This window comes from Hyperolius riggenbachi, chromosome 12 (assembly GCF_040937935.1).
Source record: "Hyperolius riggenbachi isolate aHypRig1 chromosome 12, aHypRig1.pri, whole genome shotgun sequence".
In the NCBI taxonomy this organism is placed as follows: Eukaryota; Metazoa; Chordata; class Amphibia; order Anura; family Hyperoliidae; genus Hyperolius; species Hyperolius riggenbachi.
This window is the reverse complement of record NC_090657.1, coordinates 195,999,359-196,016,100: the sequence shown is the minus strand read 5'-3', so window position 1 is coordinate 196,016,100 and position 16,742 is coordinate 195,999,359. Positions and strand designations below refer to the sequence as shown.

Here is a 16,742-nt window from a genome sequence, read left to right as displayed (position 1 = left end):
TGGCTTCTTTTAGCCTCCTATACTTTTCTAGTGGTTTTAGGTCACCCTGAGCTGCTTGGTTACTCTGTTCTACTGCAACAAGCATAGGCAGTGAAATCCAAAAACACAAGATCTACCTTACTACATTTCCCATGATTCCTAGCGTTTGCTAACTGCTAGAACCTAGCTGACAACCTGAATCTTGGTCAATGATGTCAGTTAGTAGTTCTGCCATTGGGTGTAAGTGAATGGATTTCCAATCACTCTGTATGAAAGGCTATACACAAAAAGTAGCCAGAAAACTCCTAAACAAAGTGAAGGGATGGATAAGAACCCTGTTCCAAAAGTGCACATTTAAAAAAAAAAAAACAACAACAACAACTCCAATTATATGATGGGAAGAGATGAGTAGAGTAAGCTAGTCACTCAGAGCAGCAGTAAAATGTAATCCAATCTTGTATTCTGAGGGTTTCAGAGGCTCTGCGTTGGTTTCATGTTTTTTTCCCATCCACTTCCATTTCAGTACAGTGCAACTTTGTGGCAGTCAAAGTACGCAGAGATATAACAAGTTACGTGGTGCTAAAGTCATTGAGGAGCCACACAAAAGTTGTGAAACCACGGAACTCGAGTAGATTTGGTCTTGAATGCTACCATGGGGGTGAGAGGGGTGACATCTTTCCACACATCTCCATCCTCACCGTTACCCTTTTTGCTGAACCTTCCAAGATGTGTAAATTTCTGGGTTGCTGTTTCAGTGGAGGCTCTCCAACTACCTTCGATATAATCCAGATCCTTTTCTGTATTCACATGGAGCCAATCAATCTTGGGACTACACTGAAAAGATAACTTTACTTCTCCGACTTGACTCATTCCTTCCTTGTGTTCACAAACCAGCAAACATAATACTGATTACAGCTAAGACATTGACAACCAGAAGGTGGGTCAGAAACAAGAGCTTTTGTTAATTTGATATCCGGGATCTTCAAAATAGAAGGGCAGGGGGGATGGGGGTTCGAGGGGGTTCATATTGAGCACACCAGAAAAAGTTAGCATTTAAAAGTTATTTCCAAGCATCTTGTGGTAGCAGGACATAATCAACAGTGTAATTTGACAAAGGGTTATTAAAAAAAGTTAAGTCAAGTGTGTTTTTGTGTATGATAAAGCATGGAAGCATTAAGTCAAGTGTGCTTTTGTGTATTATAGAGCATGGAGGCATTGCCAAAATATGAATAGAGGTCAAGGTGGTAATTTTTGTAGTGATGTGTGTGTGTAAGGGGGGGTCATGGTACAGAGGAGGTATCATTCAGGTTCATGGATACTCACCAAGACCAAGCCTACATGGCCTTGTAGAAGATCTGCCTCTGCTCACAGGTTTACTTTAAAGGGTGACTTAAATGGGTCCTTCCTTATATATAAAGGCATTGATCCTTTAAAAACAAAACAAAAAACAAAACAGAATGTGTTAAATGAAAGTATCCCCTGTAACACAGGTATAGGTAGCAGACAGGCATAATGCAAAGCAAGCATGGACACAAATACTCGTGAAACAGGGGTGCCAATGCAGAATAAAATTATTAAAAACAGTTAAAAAAGGAGGCAGTGGTGAACTTTGTCCGTATTTAGACCAAAACAAAATGTATTGTTTTGTGAGAACTTTAGCTATCCACCCTGAGTAGGGAGAGGCTAATCTCCCCATTTGTGCATACAGTGGCTACCTAGGTGGTAACCTACCTTTGTGTGTAGTAATTAATTTTTTCCAATTCATATCAAAAATTATTACACTATAGTGGGCTCTCAGTTTTCCTGTTTTTTGTCCTATGCCTAGTACACACCATACAATTTTCTGTAAGATTTTCTGTTAGATTTACCTGCCAGATAGATAATTTCCAACATGTTGGAAATTATCTATCTAACCAGGGGCGTAGCAATAGGGGTTGCAGAGGTTGTGACCGCATCGGGGCCCTTGGGCCTCAACTGCAGTATTAGCGCTCTATTGGTCCTGTGCTCATAATAATCACTTCTATAGATGCTTTGCATAGTGGGAATTATTAACAAAGTGTTCCCCATTCCCTTCTTGCACCTCTGACCCTGTAGTTGCCATTGGCAGGTTTTGGTGCACCGTATCAAGTGTTATGTATAGAGTGCTTGGGGGGCCCCATTGCAAAATTTGCATTGGGGCCCACAGCTCCTTAGCTACGCCACTGTATCTAACCATTTATCTGACTAGCAATTAAGCATTGTTCTAAGGTGCGTACACACGCACTACATGCAGCAATGACGAGTCCGTCAGACCCTCCCACTGGGCGGACTTTAGCCGACAGTAGCGCGTGTGTACGCGCTGTCAGCGGACTGATAAGGCTGTTTCTCAATGATCTGCTGAGCGAATCGTTCAGAAACAGCCTTACCAGTCCGCCGACAGCGCGTACACATGCACAACTGTCGGCAGAACGTCCGCCCAGCGGGAGGGTCTGACGGACCCGTCATTGCCGCATGTCTACTTAGCAGGAGATAACCAGAAGACAATGCACCAGAGGCAATGACCGGTCTCTACCAGTACGTTACAGAAAATAATGTAATTACAGAAAATCTTACAGAAAATCTAACAGAGAAATCGAACAGAAAATTGTATGCGGTTTACTAGGCATTACAGGTATGGACTCAAGTTTTTGAATTTCACCAGCATCAAAACTTTATTTGTGCTGTACATGATACTTATACACACACAAAAAAAAAAAACTTAAATAAAAACTTTTCCCCCAGATGGGCGACTTAATATAACATAAAGCTGGGAATCCTCACTACTTGGTAAAAATATAACATTTATCCCAAACAAAACAACAGAAATAAACAGCAAGACTACTTAGAATGAGCAAACCAGCCTGTTTATCTCACCTCCTCTCAGAGTGGATTAGCAAAAAAATGGTAACAAAAAAGGAGACACATCGAAGGGTGTGTGTGTGTGTGCGTGCGCGCGCGCGTGCGTGCGTGCGTGCGTGCGTGTGTGTGTGTGTGTGTGCGTTTAGGGGGGATATGTACAAGCCACCTATCACTTTCCCAGACACACTCTCTCTACAACTGCCACAACCCCAACATGAATTGGTCGAGGGAATTATGTTTTTTCCTTTGTTTCTGACATGCCCTGAGAGATTGTGGAAAGCGTTTCTCCTACTGCAAGTACAGTGCATCATGCAGCTGGAGAAAGAGTAGACAACTTTTGCAGTTACTCATTTTTGGAAAACAGGGTTTTAACAGTTATAAATTAGAAATGGTGTTCCTGTGCAATGTCCAATCCAAAGACACCCTATAGAGTTCTCCGGTAAACTATAGCGAGTCACGCTGCGGTTCCCTGCCTGTGCGATATGTGCTACATTTTTGATACATCTCTCCTCTCTGTTATGCTCCATGTATTGTATGGAAGATAAAAGTCACCGTAACAATTGTTCTCTGACAAAACCCCTTCTAGTTTCTCTGGTAAGACTTCCATTATATCATCATCAGCCAGCTTATCTCCATCCATCACTCAGAAGATCCTAGGGATAAAATAATAAGGTGAGTACAAGGCAGAGCTGTCTGCAGCGCACACAAATCATATTCCTGCTCCTTCTATGGACTGAGGTTAATTACCAGCACTCTTAATGAAAGGAGATGCTGCTAGACAGATGGTGGGCACTGTGCTCGCCTGCATCGCTTGCTACTTAATGCATTGGGCATCTTGGACCTCCACCAGGGAGGGCTTATTCCAGCTTAAAGAAGCACTCCAGAATGAACGGGAAAAGCAAAATGCACTCAATATTGTGTGTAGCTACCTATCTATCTATGTGTATATCTATATCTATATCTAAATATATATATACATACACACACTGTATATACACACACCAGCATATATATATATATATATATATATATATATATATATATATATATATATATATATATATATATATATATATATACTGTAACATAGTATTCACCTTTTCAAATCCTATATAGGACAATTGACCTCAATTCACTAAGATCATGCTGGTGATAATAAGGCAAGTGAAAACTTACCACCCCACATTGATAGTATTTTCAGTGTTAATTCACTAAAGAAGCTTGCCTTATAAAGACGTAGACATAAGTTTTCACAGTGAGAGAGTTATCTTTAGAGTTGTCCCGAACGGTTCGGCTGCAAACATATTTGCGCAAACATCGGTGGTTTGCGTTCGCGTCAAAACGCGAACTTTATGGCGAGTTCGATCCGCCCCCTATACTACATCATTGTGCTAAACTTTGACCCTCTACATCACAGTCAGCAGACACATGACAGCCAATCAGGCTGCACTCCCTCCTGGAGCCCCCTCTTATATAAGGCAGCTGCATCGGCCATTATCTCACTCGGTGTTGCTGCAGTAGTGAAAGAAGGGAGAGGAACCTGCTGCAGAGATAGGGAAAGCTTACTTAGGCTCTTGCAGCTTGCTCCTAGCTGATATTTTGTTGTTGAAAAGCACCACAAAAAGAGCTCTTTTCAGAGCTAATGTTCTTGTGAAGTTTTTTTTTTTTGTGTGTGTGTGCCACTGACACTGCATTATACAGCCCTGTGTGTCGCAGCTGGCCCATGCTAATTGCTATACTGTGCACGGTCCAGCACATTCAGTGCCTACCTTTTCACTGCACCTGTGTGTGTGACAGACAGCTGCACATTTGTAATACCAGGCCGACCGTGTAGACCAAGGCCCATGTGCGTGACAGCACGCAGTTTATATAGTATACCAGTCACTGTATAACTGTTCACTGCACCTGTGTCTGACCGCACATTGTATTATACATGTTAGGAGCAGTTTGGTTACCTCTGCAGCGGGAAGTGGCGCGGCCGCCGCTTCCGCGTTTGACGTCACCGCGGCTCTTACCGCGTCCTCATGAGCATCTCTCACTCCTCCTGGCAGAACAGGTCTCTCCGCATTGCATCAGCACAGGTCAGCTCACGCGCGCGCTAAGCGGCAGGACCTTTATGCGCTGAGGAGGTGGGTCAGCTGGCATGAGTTCACTGGGTCTCGCTGCTGATTGGTCAGGCAGCGCTGGGCGGGTGGTTTGGAATTGCCTATCGGTATTTAAACCCAGGGATGTCAGTTGTTCGTTGTCTGTTGTTGATGAAACTTTGCAGTGAAAGCTCTCAGACCTTAGTCAGATCTCCTTGTGTGCTTGAACCGGCAGGACCCCGGGGATTCGCACTTAGCTTAGGATTATTATTACTATTGTATTTGATTATTACTGTGTATGACCTTTTGCCTGTACCGCTGATTACTCTCTGCTTTACGATTCTGTACTTCTGCCAATCTGATCTGTTACCGACTTCTGCTTGAATACTTACCTTGATCTTGTCTTACGATTCTGTACCTCTGCCTATCTGATCTGTTACCGACTACTGCCTGTATACTTACACCGATTTTGCCTCACGACTCTGTACCTTGACTGACCGATCTGTTAACGACATTGCCTGTACGACCACTCTCTTATTAAAGTGATAGCCCCTGTTACCAGGGCTATCACTTTCACGTGTTACTGAATATTACTGTGCACCTAATCACGTGTGATCACACTTTGAATAAAGTACTGACTACTGTGCTGAAAGAGTTAATTCTGATCTTCAGATACATCACTGTTCCATTACATAACAACAGACCAATATCACTATGGAGGCCATATGTCAGCAGGTTCAGGCCTTAACTACAGCGGTCAAGCAGTTAAATAATACTGTCACCTCACAACAGGCTCAGCTAAATCTCCTGTTTGATGCTGTACGCAACTTGCAGGGATCTGCATCATCATTGCCTCCCTCTCGTGTAGTTGAACCTAGGATGGCGCTCCCAGAGAAATTTTCAGGCCTTAGATCAGATTTTAGAAATTTCAAAAACAGGTGTATGTCTTATTTTGAGATGAGACCCCTATCGTCAGGCACTGAATTACAGAGGGTTACGCTAATCAAAACTTTATTACAAGGGGATTCTCAAACCTGGGCCTATAATCTGCCTGACGGTCACAAGGCCTTGACGTCTGTGCAGGCATCTTTTAAGGCCATGGCAGTCATTTATGACGACCCCGAGATTGCCGCTACAGCAGAGAGAAAGTTGAAAAATCTCAGTCAGGGTAATAGTACTGTGGAAGATTATGCTTCAGAATTTAGGAAGTGGGCAGTCTCTTCCAGGTGGGAACATATCGCTTTGTTGGATCGTTTTCTCACAGGATTGTCAGAGTCTGTGTCAGATGTCATGGTCAGCCACCCAGAACCTAAATCATTAGATGAGGCTATCACGTTGGCTATCAAGATTGATCGCAGGATTCGATACCATAAGCAGGGCAGATCGCGGGCTTCTCCCAAAGTCTTTCCTTCCGCCCCCTCAGTCACGGCTAGTTCTGAGGAACCTATGCAAATAGGCCACTACAAACTATCAGAGACGGAGAAAACTAGGAGAAGGAAAGAGGGTCTTTGCTTATACTGTGGTGAGAAAGGTCATCATATCCAAAATTGTAGTAAGAAGTCGGAAAACTTCTCCGCCTAGGTGTAGTGGGAGGTACTACCCTAAGCGAACCTGTTTTACCTCCAAAGTATGCCAAGATGTTATTACCCTGTTCAATTACATTGGAGAATCAAGTTTACTGCACTCAGGCCTTTATCGATTCAGGCTCTGCAGCAAACTTTATTGATCTAGATCTAGCTTCTAAGTAGAATATTCCCATCCTTCCCATGGAAAGGCGTATCTATGTAACCGCCATAGAGGACTCTCCCCTACAGAACAAGCAACCTCTCTCGCAGACCCTCTCCTCACCTGCCATGTTGGGGTTCTGCATAGGGAGGAAATACAATTTTATGTGTTTAGCATGTCCTCCTCCTCTATAGTCCTTGGGCTCCCCTGATTACGCAAACATTCTCCTCAAATTGATTGGAACACGGGGCAATTGCTGGCCTGGTCCCGACTCCCCAGCTTGTCAAAAACAATGTTTGGAGAGAATTACCCTGTCTTCTACTGAGGTCCATGTTGAGGGTGCTCTTCCCCAGTATGCCGTTTACTCAGATGTTTTTTGCCCACGTTCCACTGATAAACTTCCTCCTCACAGAGAATTTGATTGTCCTATAGATTTAAGTCCCAGTACCATGCCGCCCAGGGGTCATCTGTATAACTTCTCAGGTCCAGAACAGAAAGCCATGAAAAATTATATTAAAGAGAACCTCGAGAAAGGTTTCATCCGTCCTAAATCACCGGCAGGGGCAGGATTCTTTTTTGTTCAAAAGAAAGACGGTGGACTCCGTCCTTGTATCGATCATAGAGCATAGAGAGAGAATATACCAGCAGTCAGTGCATTCATTTTACTGCACCTGTGTGACTGCACATTGTTGTACCAGCAGTCACTGCAACCTGTTCACTGCACCTGTGTAACCACACATTGTTGTACCAGCAGTCACTGCAACCTGTTCACTGCACCTGTGTAACCGCACATTGTTGTACCAGCAGTCACTGCAACCTGGTCACTGCACCTGTGTAACCGCACATTGTTGTACCAGCAGTCACCTGTTCACAGCACCTGTGTAACCGCACATTGTATTAGTCAAGTCAGTGCATACCTTTCACTTCATCCCCCCCAATATGGACAAAACAACAGGCAGAGGAAGAGCCAGAGGCAGGCCACCCGGCAGGTTTGGTCGAGGTGGCATGATTTCGTGCGGCCCTGGACCAAAGTACAGTGTTCAGAAGAAGGCGCATGCCATTAACTCCCAATATTTTCAGGACGTAGTTGACTATTTAACACAGAACACCTCAGCTTCCGCACGGACCCGTGACATATCTTCCTCCGCAGCCACCACTACTACTAGGATCCAAATCCACCCCATTTGACACTTTGCAGGGGTTATTTGGTGGGGAATTAACGGTTTCACAGCCATTCTTTTTACAAGATGACGGCGCTAAGCATGTTACACCACCACCTCATATTTCTAAGTTAGGCGCCAGTATGGATGTAAGGTGTGAGGAGGATGATGAAGTACCAGTTGTTGGTGCAGTTTTGGAGGTGTCTGATACAAGCGAAATTTTGGAGGATGATTATGATGATGATACTGCCATGGATGCCACATGGGATCCTAATCGACAAGATGACCAGGGGGACAGTTCAGAGGGGGAGTCAGAGAGGAGTAGGAGGAGACGAGTTGCTGAAAGAAGGAGGGGGAGCTCGTCATCATCAGAAACAGCTGGTGGCAGTGTCCGGCGGCATGTATCGTAACTTATGGACAGCCAGCCAACATGCTCTTCAAGGTTAGCTGCTGATGCCACCACCAAAGTGCCATCATTCCAGGGCTCAGCAGTGTGGGGTTTTATTTGTGTGTCTGCCTCAGATGAGAGCAATGCCTTCTGTACTATCTGCGATCAAAGATTGAGTCGTGGAAAGACCAAGACCCACATAGGGACAACTGCCTTACAAAGGCACATGGAGAAAAAGCACAAACTGCAATGGGAAGACCACCTGAGGAAAAGCAGCAAACAAAGGCAAAGCCACACTCCGCCTCCTCTTCCTCCTTCAGGTGCAGCATCTTCTTCAGCCGCTTTATCCCTTGCACCTTCACAGCCACCCTCCTCCACTCCGCCTCTCACTAGGGATGCTCGCTGGATTCCGCGGAAATCTAAATTCCGTGATTCCGGCTGGAATTGGGTCAATTCCGATTCCGGAGATTGGAACGGAATTGCAATAGCTCTAAAACGGAATTCCGCTGAAAATTTTTAAATTCCGCAGAATTTTACGGAATTCAAATTTACATACTCTCCTACCTAATTCCTCCCTCCCTTCCTCCCTCGTCCCGGAGGGAGGAGAGTCTCATCTTCCAGTGAATTGTAGTATTTCAAAAGCCAGCTTACATACCGTGGCTGGGAATTGAACCCAGGTCTATGTGTGTGGTAGGTAACTCACTTAACCACTATACCCCCACCAACACTACATGCTGAAGCCAGCCTAGCATGTACCATTATGATCAATCCAAGAGAAAAATTAGCTTCCTTAAGGATTTGTAGCATGTCAAAAGCCAACTCACATTGGGTGGGACTAGAACCCAGGCTGGACTGGGAATTAAACCCAGGCTGGGCTGGGAATTGAACCCAGGTCTGAGTGTGTGGTAGGTAACTCACTTAACCACTATACCACCACCAACACTACATGCTGAAGCCAGCCTAGCATGTACCATTATGATCAATACAAGAGAAAAATTAGCTTGCTTAAAGCGGTATCGTCACCATAAAAATCAAATTTTAACAGCAATTGGTCTGAGTGTATTAAGTGATAGAGATGCTAAGTTTGCATTCAAAACTTTCAAAACTTTTTCTGCTGTTATGATTTGGAGTTATCACATACTTAAGGAGCACTGGCCCTTTAGTAGTCGTGCCAAAGATCTGCATGCTGGGGGTTCTTTTTATCTATTCCTCCTCTTCCCTTTATTTCCCTGCCAGCTGCTTATCTGAAACCTAATCCCCTACTCACTTGTGTTTACAAGCAAGGCTGAGGCGACTCAGCGATTGGAGGAGACAAGAAAAAAAGTAAAGGGCAGAAATGACATCATCAGTTAGCCGAGTATAATACATGTGTTATGTAAGTAGATCAAGTATTTATCTACTTATATATGTGTTTTTTCCCCCTGGCATAGTATGGCTGATCCTACTGCTTTAAGGATTTGTAGCATGTCAAAAGCCAACTCACATTGGCTGGGAATAGAACCTAGGCTGGGCTGGGAATTTAACCCAGGTCTGAGTGTGTTGCAGGTAACTCACCTAACCACTATACCCCCACCAACACAACATGCTGAAGCCAGCCTAGCATGTACCATTATGATCAATCCAAGAGAAAAATTAGCTTGCTTAAGGATTTGTAGCATGTCAAAAACCAACTCACATTGGCTGGGAATTGAACCCAGGCTGGGCTGGGTATTGAACCCAGGTCTGAGTGTGGATATTTTTGGGAGGGTGGGATGTAAATAGTGTTTGATTTGGGGAATTATATGTGTATTTAAATTTTTTTTTACTTTTAGATGTAGTTTTACTTTTTTGGTCACAAGATGAGTTTGTTTACATGATGTCACTCTAAGCGTACAATGTACGCTTAGAGGGACATAGGGGTCAGAAAAAGCGAAGCTTCCAAGAGAAGCTGTTGCTTTTTCTGTGGGGGAGAGGAATCAGTGATCGGGCACCATGGCCAGATTCATTGATTCCTGGGCTAACAAATCCGCGGCCGGGAGCGCGCTTGCACACGCACGATCGGCCGCGGGAGTGCGCATTTCCTCCTTGACGTAGAACTACGTCAAGGAGGACAAAGTGGTTAAAGATTGAAACGTTAACTTTAGAGATCTCTCCTTAAAGGGACTAAGAGCTGAAAAATGAAAAAGGTTTTATACATACCTGTGGCTTCCTCCAGCCCCATCTGCTCCGATCTCTCCCACGCCGCCATCCTCCGCTTCCTGCAGCTTCGGGAACCCATCACTGACGTCAATCGCGGCCAGCTGCGCAGGAGAAGTGCGGCCTCTCCAGCACTCTGATCGCCAGCAGCCATCTCTCCAGCAGCATCCCCAGCCATCTCCTCTACCGCTCCACTGCATTTTGGCTGATCAAAGGGGAGTTGCTGCTGGATCTGATCTAGCACGGCATCCACCATGTAGGCAGGGCCGGGCCGAGCCATAGGCTGGAGAGGCTCCAGCCTCAGGGCGCAGTGTAGGAGGGGGCGCAGAATTCATTAAGCTGTCATTCCTAATTGTGTTTGAAGCAGAAAGAAATAAGAAAAGGGGATACATGGCAGTGACTGCAAGCCAGATAACTAGATATTAAGGTGTTGGGGAGGTTGTGGGCCCTGTGGCGCCTCTTAGTCTAATAGCAATCAGTGTGTGACGGCTGGGGTGGCAGGGATGGAGGGGCGCACTTTGGTGTCTCAGCCTTGGGTGCTGGAGGACCTTGTCCCGGCTCTGCATGTAGGTAAAAGACCGACACTTTGATCCCAAGACCGACACTTTGATCCCCTCCTGCAGCACAGAGCGTAATAATAAAATTACACCGATGCTCGTACAAAGGGGGTGGAACTAAAGCACCCAATCCGAACCAATCCACCCGAGCTGGCGCTGGCTCTGCCATCACTACTGTTACTCTGACCTCCTAGCTCTAGTGCAAGGTGTTACAGACCCTCCAGATCCATTGCGGGCCAGTCCTTTTTCTTGAAGTATCTCAAGTTGTTGGGGAGGATGTAGGTTATTGGGGGAAAGGAGTAGAAAGGGTTAAACTGTCCTCCCTAGTGATGTTCAGTGAGATGTTCATAATTATGGCTTGCATACAAAATTGTAGGCAGCTTGGAATTGAGCCAATTGAACGCACTTCCTGTTTATTTGATTGGCCCAGTTCCAAGCTGCCTACAATTTGCAACTGAATTTGCCTGCAAGCCATCATGTTGACTATGTCTAGTCCTCCTCACATGCAATTTGTTATATTACATTCACCATGTTCATAGCATTTTACATGCCCACTGAATTTCTTATCCCAGGCTGATTGTGGAAAAATCTGTACTGGCTCTTTCAGAGGAGCTCACAATCTAATTGCTAACATAGCCATAGTCTAGTGTCCTACCATTATTATGTATTTATATAGCACTGCCATATACTGCAGCACCATAGAGAGTACATAGTCATGTCACTGACTGTCCTCAGAGGAGCTCACAATCTAATCCTACCATATTCATAGTCTAATGTCCTGCCATTTTATTATTATGTATTTACATAGCACTGACATCTTCTGCAGCACCATAGAGAGTACATAGTCATGTCACTGACTGTCCCTCGGAGGAGCTCACAATCTAATCCTACCATAGTCATAGTCATAGTCTAATGTCCTACCATATCATGTATTTACATAGCACTGACATCTTCTGCAGCACTTTACAGAGTACATAGTCATGTCACTGACTGTCCTCAGAGGACATTACAATCTAATCCCTACCATAGTCATAGTCTAATGTCCTACCATATTATTATTATTACTATGTATTTATATAGCACTGACATCTTCTGCAGCACTTTACAGAGTACATAGTCATGTCACTGACTGTTCTTACAGGAGCTCACAATCTAAATCCTACCATAAAACAATAAGTGGTCTTATCTCAGATGAGGAGTTGATTATAAAAGATATTTATGGGCGCAAATGACAACGCATTGCTCGGGCCTTACCCGTTTCTTCAGGTCAATATAACAGTTACTGTTAGGAATAACTCTGTTGACTTGGAGCGCCTGTATTAGAGCTGATTTAGGTTGGAAAAGCAACATGTTATTTAGGTAGGTAAAAAAAGGCAGACCTGAGATAAAGCGAAGGGAGGTTTCTTGAGGTTTACTGCTGCAGCAGTCACAGGTAGGAATACAGAAAGTGAATGATGCACAATACGACAGATACTCCATCACGAGACAGAAGACTTTGCTTGAGTAGTAGCTCCAGAGACAGCTGGATGTGGCTCTCAGACATGCAGAAGACACTACCCACCTTATTCTAATTATCTAGCGGGTAGAACGAGAGAGGGCAATGCAGACTAGAAGATGTCTGGACCTCGCCGATTCATATTATTTTCTTGTTTACTCTCCAGCTCACACCTAATATCTTAACGAATCGTTATCTCGCCAGGAAAGCATTTAAATAATTCATAGGAGGTGTGAGGCAACTAAAACAAATCAATTTTTTAGCTGGTGACCTGAAATGGTTCTCATAGCGCTGGTAATGTTCTTTCTACTCCGCGCACAAGGCTGGCTGTAATTGGATTTGTATAAATTAGGTCAAATGACCAGTGATAATGCAAGAATTACTACCCATGGCATTCTCAATTTTACCTGTACTTCATGGGTAATATATTTCAATGATTCTTCATTTTCATGAGCAATAAGAGGAGGAGAATGGACTGTGCGGGGCCTGAAGTTTCAGAACGGAGAGACAGAGCGAGAGAAGCAAGATCAGAACGGCGGTGTCAGGGGATAATGGTGAGGAGTCTATCTCTGACGGATGATGGAAAGCTTTGAGGTATAAATGTGATGGAGGCTGTGTGGTCAGTACAGGGGCTTCCATAGATGAGTGCATTATTATTACATTCTGAACTCCAGGAAAACATATTACTTTACCTTTCAAAAACTGTGGAGGTCATCTGTATTATTAAAAAAAAGAACAATTTTAACCCATAGATGTGTCTGTCAGTCACTGCTTTTTTAAGCTTTTGCATAGGCATGCTCATAGCTTCACATACGCGGTCTATCCATCTTAGCCTCTGTCATCCTCTTCTTCTTTTGCCCTCAATTTATCCAAGCATCAAGGAGTTCTCCAAAGAATCCAGTCTTCTCAATATGTCTGGCCTACAAATCTATACACAAGTCCTGCCCGACCTATATGGCTGGATGGTGTAATGGTTAAGGGCTCTGCCTCTGACACAGGAGACCAGGGTTCGAATCTCGGCTCTGCCTGTTCAGTAAGCCAGCACCTATTCAGTAGGAGACCTTAGGCAAGTTTCCCTAACACTGCTACTGCCTATAGAGCGCGCCCTAGTGACTGTAGCTCTGGCGCTTTGAGTCCGCCATGAGAAAAGCGTGATATAAATGGTATTTGTCTTGTCTTGTCTCTTGTATGTCTCTGACCTGGTCTGCCCACTCCACTCTTCTAATGACCTCCTCCGAACTCCTCCATGCACCACTACAGGACCTCAGTAGAGCCGCCCCCATCCCGTGGAACTCTCTCCCACCACCCATCAGGCTTGCCCCCTCCTTTGGCACCTGGTACTGCACAGAGATTCACTGATATTTAAGGCTGCACAGATATTCATTGAGATTCATTGAGATTTGGTGCTGCACAGAGATTCACTGATATTTGAGGCAGCACAGATATTCATTGAGATTTGGTGCTGCACAGAGATTCACTGATATTTGAGGCAGCACACAGATTCACTGAGATGTAGTACTGCACAGAGATTCACTCAATTTGGTTCTGCACAGAAATTCACTGTGATAAGGAAATGCACAGAGGTATATTGAGATCTAATATTCAACAGAGATTCACTGAGACTTGGTTCTCTACAGAAATTCCCTGAGATTTGGTACTCTGCAGAATTTTATTGACATTTGCTTCTCAACAGAGATTCGCTGCGATTCACTGGCACACTACAAAGATTCCGAGATTTGCATTTCTATCAAGATTTAAGGAGATTTGGTATTAAACGCAAATCTAACCTGTGATTGGACCTGTGCTGGCAGCACATTGCTGGATTTGTAATCACAATATCATCTGCAATGTGACCTGTGTTGGCAAACACAGCTTAGTGTAAGAAGGTCTCATTTACTTGCAAGAGGAATATAATTATAGACATTTACATTGACTCCGGTGGGAAATTATTATTTAAATGATACAACAATTGAATTACATGCATGTGTCTAGAATGCAACCCTGGCCTAATATTCCCTGTATGTGAACTGTGCAGAAAGGGGGTCTTCTGTTATTCACCCTTATTAAGAGTTCAAGGTATCAACATATGCATATGAAACACAAATATAGCAATTTCTATGATTTCCAATAGTGAAACTTTTGTTCAATATTTGCAAAAATTGATTTGCTTAACCCTGGCTTAAGTTGAGAACCTCCATAACTATTTAACCACTTGCCGACCGCGCACTCATAACGCACGTCGGCAAAGTGGCAGCTGCAGGACCAGCGATGCACATCTGCGTCGCTGACTGCAGGATAATTAATCAGGAAACAGCCGCTCGCGAGAGCGGCTGCTTCCTGTCAATTCACGGCGGGGGGCTCCGTGAATAGCCTGCGGGCCGCCGATCGCGGCTCGCAGGCTAAATGTAAACACAAGCGGAAATAATCCGCTTTGTTTACATTTGTACAACGCTGCTAACAGTAGCAGCGTTGTACTAGATCAGCGATCCCCGGCCAATCAGCGGCCGGGGATCGCTGTCACATGACAGGCAGGAGCCTATTAGAGGCTGCACAGGACAGATCCGTTCCTGTGCAGCCTCCGATCTCCGGGGAAGGGAGGGAGGAGAGGGGGAATCCTGCGGTGGAGGGGGCTTTGAGGTGCCCCCCCCCCCACCAGCCACATGCAGGCAGAAGCGATCAGACCCCCCCCAGCACATCATCTCCCTAGTGGGGAAAAAAGGGGGGCGATCTGGTCGCTTTGCCTGGTGTTTGATCTGTGCTGGGGGCTGTAGAGCCCACCCAGCACAGATCAGCGAAGTCAGCGCTGGTCCTTAGGGGGAGGGGGGGGGGGTAAAGGCTGGGTCATCAAGTGGTTAAATAATCAATAAAAAACACTAATGATCATGTCATTATGGCAAGCTGACCTTACCACTCAGCAGTTACTTTAATGCACAAGTGACCCAAGGCAAGGCTACCTAAGGTCAGCACATTCATTCTGGGTCCACATACCTCTGTGGGAGGGGCTATAGGAGGAAACATCGCTGTAAGCCTGCCTCTTCCTGTCTGAAATTTGACTAGCCAAAAGTCAACCTTTTCCAGACATTGACTGGAGTATTGAGGCTACCCATTCTTGCAAAAGCAGCAGATTTCTGGCAACACTACAGACTCAAATGGTAACAGAACCAACTAGGGGGAATGCGTTACTGTAATTGATCATTTCAAATAGACCAGATAATGTATCAAATGCGCAGGTTCAAGAACATTTGGGAAATAGTGATCACAACATGATAACGTTTGATCTGGTGACTGATAAGCTACGGGGCAGTGGGACCACTAAACTATGAATTTTAGAAAAGCAAAGTTCAATCAACTTAGTCAGGCACGAAGTTTGGTGAACTGGGATAATGTACTACAAGGGAAGGACACTGAAGGGAAATGGCAAGCTTTTAAACTCATTCTCAATCAATATTGTAGTATATATATCCCATATGGAAACAAAACGTCTAGAAATAAAAAATGGCCTATATGGATGAATAGAAAGGTTAGAGATAAAATGAAGTGGAAAAATAATTCCTATAACATACCTCCCAACTTTTTGAGATGAGAAACCGGGACACTTAAGCCACACCCCCTGCCACACCCCCAACAACACCCCCTGACACACCCCTAGTCAAAATATATATATATATATAAATATATATATATATATATATATATAACTGGTGGGGAGAAGGGTGAGGGTGCCCATGGCCCTGGGTGTGGAGGTGAAAAAAGGATCGAGGCGCCAGCCGGCGGCTTTTGTGTGTGGGATGCGGTCTGGGATAATAGTGTCCCTCCCTCCCTCCGAATGTGCCCCCCACAGTGTCCCCCTGTATGCAGAGATACGAGTGCAGCAGAGCGGGCAGTCTTACCATTCCTCGTCGCGTACGGGCATCTCGTCTTCTCCGCTTCCTGCTTCCTGTGACGTCACAGGAAGTAGATGGAAGCAAGAGATGCCCGGTACGCGAGGAAGATGGTAAGACTGCCGCTCTGCTGCGCTGGTATCTCTGCATACAGGGGGACATTGTGGGGGGCACATTCGGAGGGAGGAAGGGACACTATTATCCCAGACCGCATCCCACACACCAAAGCCGCCGGCTGGCGCCTCGATCCTTTTTTCACCTCTGCTGCCTGCCGGGACACAAGGGGGGGGGGGGGGGTATCCCGGGACAGCGGGACCCCTCCCCCAACCCGTGACAGTCCCGGTGAAAACGGGACGGTTGGGGCCCCTGCTATAAGGTCCTAAAACAGGAGGGGACCGAGGCTGCATTAAGCAATTATAAG

At 45.1% G+C, this 16,742-nt stretch overlaps 1 long non-coding RNA gene across 1 annotated transcript in view; it reads right to left on the bottom strand.

Moving 5' to 3' along the window:
• The window catches only part of LOC137542395 (uncharacterized), a 97,985-nt gene extending 96,589 nt beyond the window's left edge, over window positions 1-1,396 (bottom strand). Inside the window, exon 1 of the long non-coding RNA XR_011025419.1 lies at window positions 1,303-1,396. This is a non-coding gene — a long non-coding RNA (uncharacterized lncRNA). The remainder of the gene's footprint in view (window positions 1-1,302) is intronic.
• Window positions 1,397-16,742: the final 15,346 nt, after the last annotated feature.